Genomic DNA, 8,110 nt, shown 5'->3' with positions numbered 1-8,110 from the left:
CAAGCTAACGCAGCGAATATGAGAAGAGTTACCCCAAAAAATGTCAGAAAAAAGAAAGAAAACATATATTTTTCACGATGAATGGGAGGTAGAGGTTTTTTTTACCACTATGAAAGGATCCTGCGTGTGTTTAATTTGCGGGGCAACTGTGGCAATAGCAAAGCGGCACAATGTGGAGAGACATTTCACTATGTGTCACACAAGCTATGCTAACTACCCACCAGGCAGTGCACTGCGCGCAGAAAAAGCCCGCGAGTTAAAGGCAGCTTTGTGCAAACAGCAGTCTTTTTTCACTAGACCGGTTAAAAACTCCCACAAAGCAACCGAAGCCTCGTTTAGAGCTGCGCAATTCTTGATGAAGAAAAAGAAGGCATTTACAGACGGGGAGGTTGTCAAAGAAGCAATGATGATAATTGCTAAAACTGTGCTTGAAGACGAGAAGTATGGAACCGATGTACTCTCCAGTCTCTCCGATGTTCAACTCGGGGCAACTACAATGGTAAGAAGAGTGTCGGCGATGTCTGGGAACTTGACCGATCAGCTGGACCGTGATTTGGCGAGGTGCCGGTGGTTCAGCATCCAGTGTGACGAGTCGGTGGACCGCAGCAGTACGGCGCAGCTGATGGTCTTTATCCGGATGGTGTTTGATGATTTCTCCACAAAAGAAGAACTTCTGACACTACTGCCACTGAAGACAACTACGAGGGGAGTTGACATTTATAACGCAGTGAAGGAGTTTTTGGTGGGAAAAAAGGTGCCGCTAGAAAAGCTGGTATCAGTGACTACGGATGGGGCTCCTGCTATGATCGGCCGACACACAGGATTTGTTGCTCACTGTAAAGCTGACCCAGAGTTCCCAAACTTTCTGCAGTACCACTGCATCACACACCAGCAGGCCTTATGTGCAAAAGTGATCTGCTTTGAGCACGTAATGACTCCCGTCGTAAAGATCATAAACAGCATCCGCTCCAGAGCTAAACAGCACAGAACATTCAAGGTACTTTTGGAGGAGCTGTCAGCTGAATATGGTGACCTGCTACTACACACAGAAATCCGATGGCTCAGCAGGGGACGAATTTTGCAACGTTTTTTGTGCTTTAAATGCATTTAAAGCTAAGATGAACCTGTTCTCTGTACATTTACAGAGAAAAAAAGTGCTGCACTTTCCCTCTGTGCAGATGGTGCTGAAAGACAATGCTTCTGCATCTGAGGCTTTTGACAAAGTTGCAAAAAAGTACTCTCAGGTCATAAACAGAGTTGGGCAAGAGTTTGAGAACAGGTTTTGTGACCTGGATCAGCTTGAGCCATGTGTGTCGTTCATTTGTAATCCTTTCATGAACGTGGACATATCATGCATTGCTGAGCAGTTAAGTGCAACATTCAGCCTGGATGCTGAACAGGTGGAGATGGAAATTGTAACACTGCAAAATGACCTCCACCTCAAAGCCCACCAGGCTGCACCAAACTTTTGGTGCCTTGTTGACACAGAAAAGTACAGTGGTGTATGCGCAGCAGCTATGAAGGTTGCAAGCCTGTTTGGTTCAACTTATCTTTGTGAGTCAGCCTTTTCTGACATGAACTTTATCAAGAACAAACACAGAACACGCCTCACTGATGCACATCTGCAAGACTCACTCAGAGTTGCAGTGTCAAGTTACACACCAGAGTACAACACACTAGTTAACAGCATGCAATGCCAGGCTTCCCACTAACTGACAAAGAAACAGATAACAGATTTGGTATCAGTTCAAAGTGTGACATGATTTATTTAAAAATTGGAGAGTTGACCTTTGTATTTTACATGAGTTATTATTTGTACAAACATGGTGCAAAGTAATTCATGATTTGTTAAAAAATTTCAGTGGCTAGCTACTTAAAATGGGATATTGTGATTTCACAAGACTGTTTAAGAAGTGATCATTTGAAAATGTTCAATTTGAAAAATGTGCACTTAGAGAAAATATAAAAATAAAGTGTTGCATATTGATATTTATCTGTTTCTATATATATTTATTGTGAGAAATCATTAAGATGATCAGTGTTTCCACAAAGATAAATATCATTAATTATTAATAATAACATAGAGTTAAAGGTAAATTGAGCAAATTGGCTATTTCTGGCAATTTATTTAAGTGTGTATCAAACTGGTAGCCCTTCGCATTAACCAGTACCCAAGAAGTAGCCCTTGGGTTCAAAAAGGTTGGTGACCCCTGCTCTAGACAGCTAGAAAAGAATGACGCTAGGTATCGGGGTCTTTTGAGGAGCGATATGTCACTTTTAGAGTACATCAAGCAGTCCAGGATGAAGTGTGTCAAGACTTGGGCCACAGAGGTTGAAATCCAGGCCACTGCAGATTATTTAGGCATTGACATTTTTACATTTCATGATTGTCGTTGGCTAAAGTATCGTTGCAGCAGTAAGTGTTTGTCAGCGGACTGCATTTACTTGGAGAATGTCAGGGGCCAGCATTTTGACTACGTTGTTTGTGTTTTAAAGCCTGGACTGCAAAGTTGTCATGGTTATTGTAAATTAGGCTGGGATATAGGCTGTAGCACTAGGTCTTCAGTGAAAGATGGAGGCAGTAGATGGGATAGATTGTCTAGATTCAGGTAAAGATGTTGTAGAGGGCAGTACAATAAGTAGGGATTTTAGTGCGACAAAGTATTTAAAGCGTAAGGAAAGACTGCAAGGACAGCAAGATAGAATTAATGTTAGACGTCAAGAGAAACGTGCCCTGCTTTATAGGAAAATGTATAGTGAGGACTTGAACTTCAGGGAGAGCTATACATCACGAAGTGTAGAGAAATACAGATATAGCTTGGAGCACAGAGACAGGGTTAAAGCACGCAGTGTAGGGAAGTACAGGGATCATTTAGAACACAGGCAGCAAGTGAAAGCTAGTGTACAGCTGAGTCGGAAGCAGAGGCTGGAGAGGTCTGTAGATTTTGGTTTTGTCGTGGATAGTTTTTTGGATAAGGTTAGACACGGACCGGATTTCGTGTGTAGTGTTTGTCATAGGCTGCTGTTTAAATATCAGGTGCTGCACTGTGAGAGGGAAGTATATGCAGCATGTTTAGCAACGGCTGGCATTGCAAATAATTGCATTAGTGAGCATTATCTGCATAGTTGTGATGATAAGTGTGTTGAGCCCTGTCCCATTGTTGTGTCCAGAGGTCAGTTGTGGATTTGCTTTAGTTGTCATGGTAAGATCAGTAAATGTCAAATCCCAGCTGAATGTTGGAACAACAACTTAGCTGTACACCCCATTCCTCCAGAACTGGGATGTCTGATTAGCTTAGAGCAGCACCTGATTGCTTTACGCATCCCTTTTATGAAGGCGGTGGCGTTGCCGAAGGGTGGTCAGAATGGTGTACATGGGCCCGTTACTTGTGTTCCGGCCAACATTGTACAAACCACCAATGTGTTGCCGCGGTCCAGTACGGAGGGGTCTCTGCTTCAAGTTAAGTTAAAGCGGAAGTTGACTTACGAAGGACACTACGAGTATCAATTTGTTGACTCGTGGCGTGTCAGGCGTGCTATAGAGTACTTAAAGAGAACCAATGTCTTGTATAAAGACATTGAGTTCAACGAGGAATGGTCAAATGATTTTTGTAGGGAGGAAGAGGTTGTTGTAGAGGATGGTCAGGGTGACCAGGTTGTTGTTGACCCACAGTCCAGTGAGGATGAAGCTGTAGAGCAGAAAGGTGGCCCAGAAGAGGAATCCGAAGACATTGCGCAAGATGAAATGTTACATGACAGACAACAGCACTGCATGTTTCAGGACACTTGTCTCATGCCTGTTGATATCGGTCAGGAAGCATTAGATCACTATTTTAAGGATGTTGTATGTCTGGCCCCCGCGGAAGGTAATAGACCGGTTAGAATGCTTTCTGACAAATTAAATGAGGCCAAGTGTTTCCCTGCGCTGTTTCCGACCAGCAGAAATACATTCCACGCCGACCGCGCACATCGTATAACATTGTCGCGCTATTTTAATAACCGGGTAATGCATGCCGACGGCCGTTTTGCGCACAACGTGGAATATATATTCTTTAGCCAGTATATGTCCGAATTGGACCAAGTCATAAGTAGCATTTCGGTCGCCACTCGTAAAGGTAAGGGGGGTCAGCATTCTCAGCGGATTTTGCCGGACATGCTCAAAGACGACGAGTCTCTGAAGCGGTTGCTACAGTTCGATGACGGTTTTCGTTTCCTTCGGCCCATTCGCGGGACGCCAGCTTTTTTGTCTTAGGTTCAGAAAGACCTTTTGGCTTGTGTCCGCCAATTGGGGATTCCAACATGGTTCTGCTCCTTTTCGTCTGCTGATTTGCGCTGGCAGAATCTCCTTGCCAGCATCCTGAGACAGGAAGGCAGACAGCAGACAGTAGAACAGTTAGAGTGGGCCGATAGGTGCGAGCTGTTGCGTCGCAACCCGGTCACACCCGCGAGGATGTTTGACTACAGGTGGCACTGTTTTCTGAAGGAAGTACTCATGTCCCCGTCTCACCCAATTGGCAAGATTTTAGATCACTTTTATTGCATTGAGTTCCAGCAGCGTGGGTCCCCCCATGTTCATGCGCTGTTTTGGATTGAGGGAGCTCCCCAATTTTATAAAAACACCAATTTAGAAGTTGCAGAGTTTATTGATAAATATGTGACATGTGAGCTACCCTCTGACGATGACACACTATCGGAAGTTGTGTCATCAGTGCAAACGCATTCGAAACGGCATTCAAAGTCATGTCGTAAAAATAAAACCAAATGCCGTTTCAATTTTCCAAAACCCGTCTCTGCACGCACGTTCATCTGCAAAATTCCAGAATGTGTTTGTCCTAAAAAGGGAACGGGGACAGAGGGTGAGTGCCTTTCAGAAGACAGGCCAAAGTGCACCTGTTTGGATAAGGACAAGAAGATGCGAAAGGAGGTTGCGCAGATGTTTATGGAGAAAGTACTGGATGCCATGGAGAGGGAGGAGCCTTTTGGTAGCGTAGAAGAGTTGTTTGCCAGTGTGGGCATCAACCAGGAAGTCTTTGAGCTCGCTTATTGGCGGCTGGAGACTAAGAATAAGGTGGTTTATAGGCGACGGGTAAACGATACCTGGGTTAACCAGTATAATAGGAATCTATTGAAGTGTTGGAACGCTAACATGGACATTAGCTTTGTCACTGACGCCTACGCAGTCATCATATACATAATAAAGTACATCACAAAAGCAGAGAATGAAATTGGTCTGTTATTGAGCAATGCCCTTAATGAAGCAAATAAACTAGGAAATCTCTCTGCTAAAGAGGCTTTAAATAAACTGGGCAGTGTATATTTACACAACAGAAATGTATGTGCTCAGGAGGCAGTATATAGGCTAATGAGCATGCATTTGAAATAATGTTCCAGGAAGGTTGTGTTTATTCCAACAGGGAATAACATTGTGCGGATGAGTTTACTCCTCAGTGTGTTGTTGCAAAGGGCTTCCTCAGAGGGTCTTAGGTCAGAAAACATGTGGATGACAAGTGTTGTCGAGAGGTATCAGAACAGGCCCGACAGTGTCGTATTTGACGATATGTGCATAGCCACGTTTTGTTCGGAGTATCGTGTTCTCAGCCAGAATGAAAACTTGGACCATAAAATTGCACTTCAAGGGGGTTTAGGGTTCATCTTGCGGAGAACACAAACTCAGTTTGCCGTCGTTCGCTACATGCGGTTTAAATTAGAAAAACAGGAGGAAGCCCACTTTCAGAGTTTGCTGCAGTTGTTCCTTCCTTATAGAACTGATTTGGAACTCAAGCCGGAAGGCTTTGAGTTCTACAAACAGTTCCACGACGAAGGTAATGTGACGTTGGCTGGCGGGACCGAGCTGTCAGTGCGAGACGTCGTCGATGAAAACAGGGCAAAGTTTGAAGTGGACTGTCCTCGATTAGAGCATGCGCAGGAGCTTGCGGATCTGTTAGGTCCTAATGTCGATGAGGATGCGTGGAGGGACCTTTGTCCTGAATAGCAAATCGAACACATGGACTGTTTAGAGGAGAGGCGGCAGCAGCAGCAGGGGGAAATTAGTGACGAGCAGCTAGTTCAATCGGAGGAAAATGTCCCCGATTTGTTTGTTGGTGGTAAACAAGTAGCTACAATCGAGAGAAACACCAACATTTTGTCTAGAAGGGAGGGTTTAGCTCTGGTCCATTCTCTCAATGAGACGCAGAGGAGCATTTTGGATAGGATTAGGAAATGGTGCCTAGAAAAGGTGATGGGAAAAAACCCAGACCCTTTCCATGTGTTCGTAACTGGTAAGGCAGGTACTGGAAAAAGCCATTTGATTAGAGCTATCCAGTACGAGGCAGGGAGACTATTGTCGCGTCTGTACCAACCAGATGAAACCTGCGTACTCTTAACTGCTCCCACAGGTATAGCTGCATACAGTTTACATGAAGCCACAATTCACCACACCTTCAGTATTGGCATACAGGTTAGTTTACCGTATATCCTTCTGGGGGAAGATAAGATAAACTCCTTGAGGGCTCAATTTGGTCACCTACAAATTCTAATCATTGACGAAATCAGTATGGTAGATCATCATCTTTTAGCTTATGTGCATGGCCGGTTAAGGCAAATTAAACAGACGGGGGACTTTTCTCCATTTGGCAACTTTAGTGTTGTAGCTGTCAGTGACTTTTATCAGTTGCCACTCGTTAAAGGGAGGCCGCTGTACACCAGTCAGGTGGGTGTGGACCTCTAGTGTCATTTTACAAATGTAGCACTAAAAACAATTGTGAGGCAAAAAGATAGTGTATTTTCTGAGCTGCTAAATAGACTTAAAGTTCGGTCAAAGCAAACCCCCTGATTGAAAAGCGACGTAGATATCCCCAAGTCCCGGGAGACGGGAGAAGAGAGCACAGCTTTGCATATTTATCCCACGTACATGCAAACCAGCGCGCATTATCCGGAGCGGTTATTCACAACTTGTCCAGATTATGTTACAAACGATGCCCAAGATTTTATTAACAGTAGGAAGTCGGGTGAATTAAAGCGCATAGTCGGGCATCACAGCAAAACATCGTACACGTGTTTGGCCAAGAGTTTGTGTTTGGCTCCGAAAGCACGTGTAATGCTTTGCAAAAATGTTGACGTGGCAGACGGTCTGGTCAATGGCGCATGTGGAACGGTGACTTATATTCAATTTGGAGCAGATAAAGACTTCCCCCTCGCAGTCTATGTGAAATTTGACGATCCAAAAATAGGCTCACAAAGGAGGAAGCAACGTTCCCATGCTGCAGTAGAATGCCCGCCATTTATCCCGTGGAAGATTCGGCGACAAAACGCGGCGGTTTGCGTCGTCAGTTTCCTCTTAAACTTGCGTGGGCCTGCACTGTTCACAAAGTGCAAGGTCTAACTATAGAGGAGGCTGTTGTGTGTTTAGGCAAGGTTTTTGCAGCTAGGCAGGCGTATGTCACCCTCAGCCGTGTTAGGGATATGTCCGGCCTTGTGATTAGAGATTTTGAGGAAAAGGCCATTTACTGCAAGGACACTGCAAGGAGGCATTGGATAGCATGCCCCCATTTCTAACTGAACAGCCACAGCCTTCATTAGAAACTCACAGTTCATCTTTGTATTTAATGAATGTTCAAAATTTAAGTTACACCACTCATTTGGTGTCTTGCACACAGCATTTACAGCCTAACTGTATTGCTGTCACAGAGACGTGGCTCAGTGTACAATCCTCAACAGACTGCGTCCAAATAGAGGGATACACTTTCCACAGTCGTCCTCGAGCCTTGTGTTACAGCAGCAATGATGTCAAATGATCTGAGATTAGAGATCTAGAACAGGGGTGCTCAGTACGTCGATCGCGATCTACCAGTCGATCACAAAGGTAGTATTGGTAGATCGCATTACCTTAAAAAAAATTTGCATTACATTAAAAAAAAATTAAACATTTGCATTACATTAAAAAAATAAAAATAAAAAATTGACGCCAGCCTATCATCCATCCCGTTTTTTGATTGATAAACAGGGCAGCCAGTCAGAGGACATCTGTGTTTTTCTGACACTTAGGTCACTGCGCATGCGCAAACAACGGCGCTCAGTGCAGCAAAACTAACAAGCTTGTCAGCGAGTTACC

General features: G+C 44.3%; 1 pseudogene; it reads left to right on the top strand.

The window, feature by feature from the left end:
• Positions 1-517: 517 nt before the first annotated feature.
• Positions 518-7,793, top strand: LOC133634969 (uncharacterized; annotated as a pseudogene).
• Positions 7,794-8,110: the final 317 nt, after the last annotated feature.

Source organism: Entelurus aequoreus, linkage group LG19 (genome assembly GCF_033978785.1).
Source record: "Entelurus aequoreus isolate RoL-2023_Sb linkage group LG19, RoL_Eaeq_v1.1, whole genome shotgun sequence".
Classification (NCBI taxonomy): domain Eukaryota; kingdom Metazoa; phylum Chordata; class Actinopteri; order Syngnathiformes; family Syngnathidae; genus Entelurus; species Entelurus aequoreus.
This window is presented reverse-complemented; position numbering and strand designations above follow the sequence as displayed.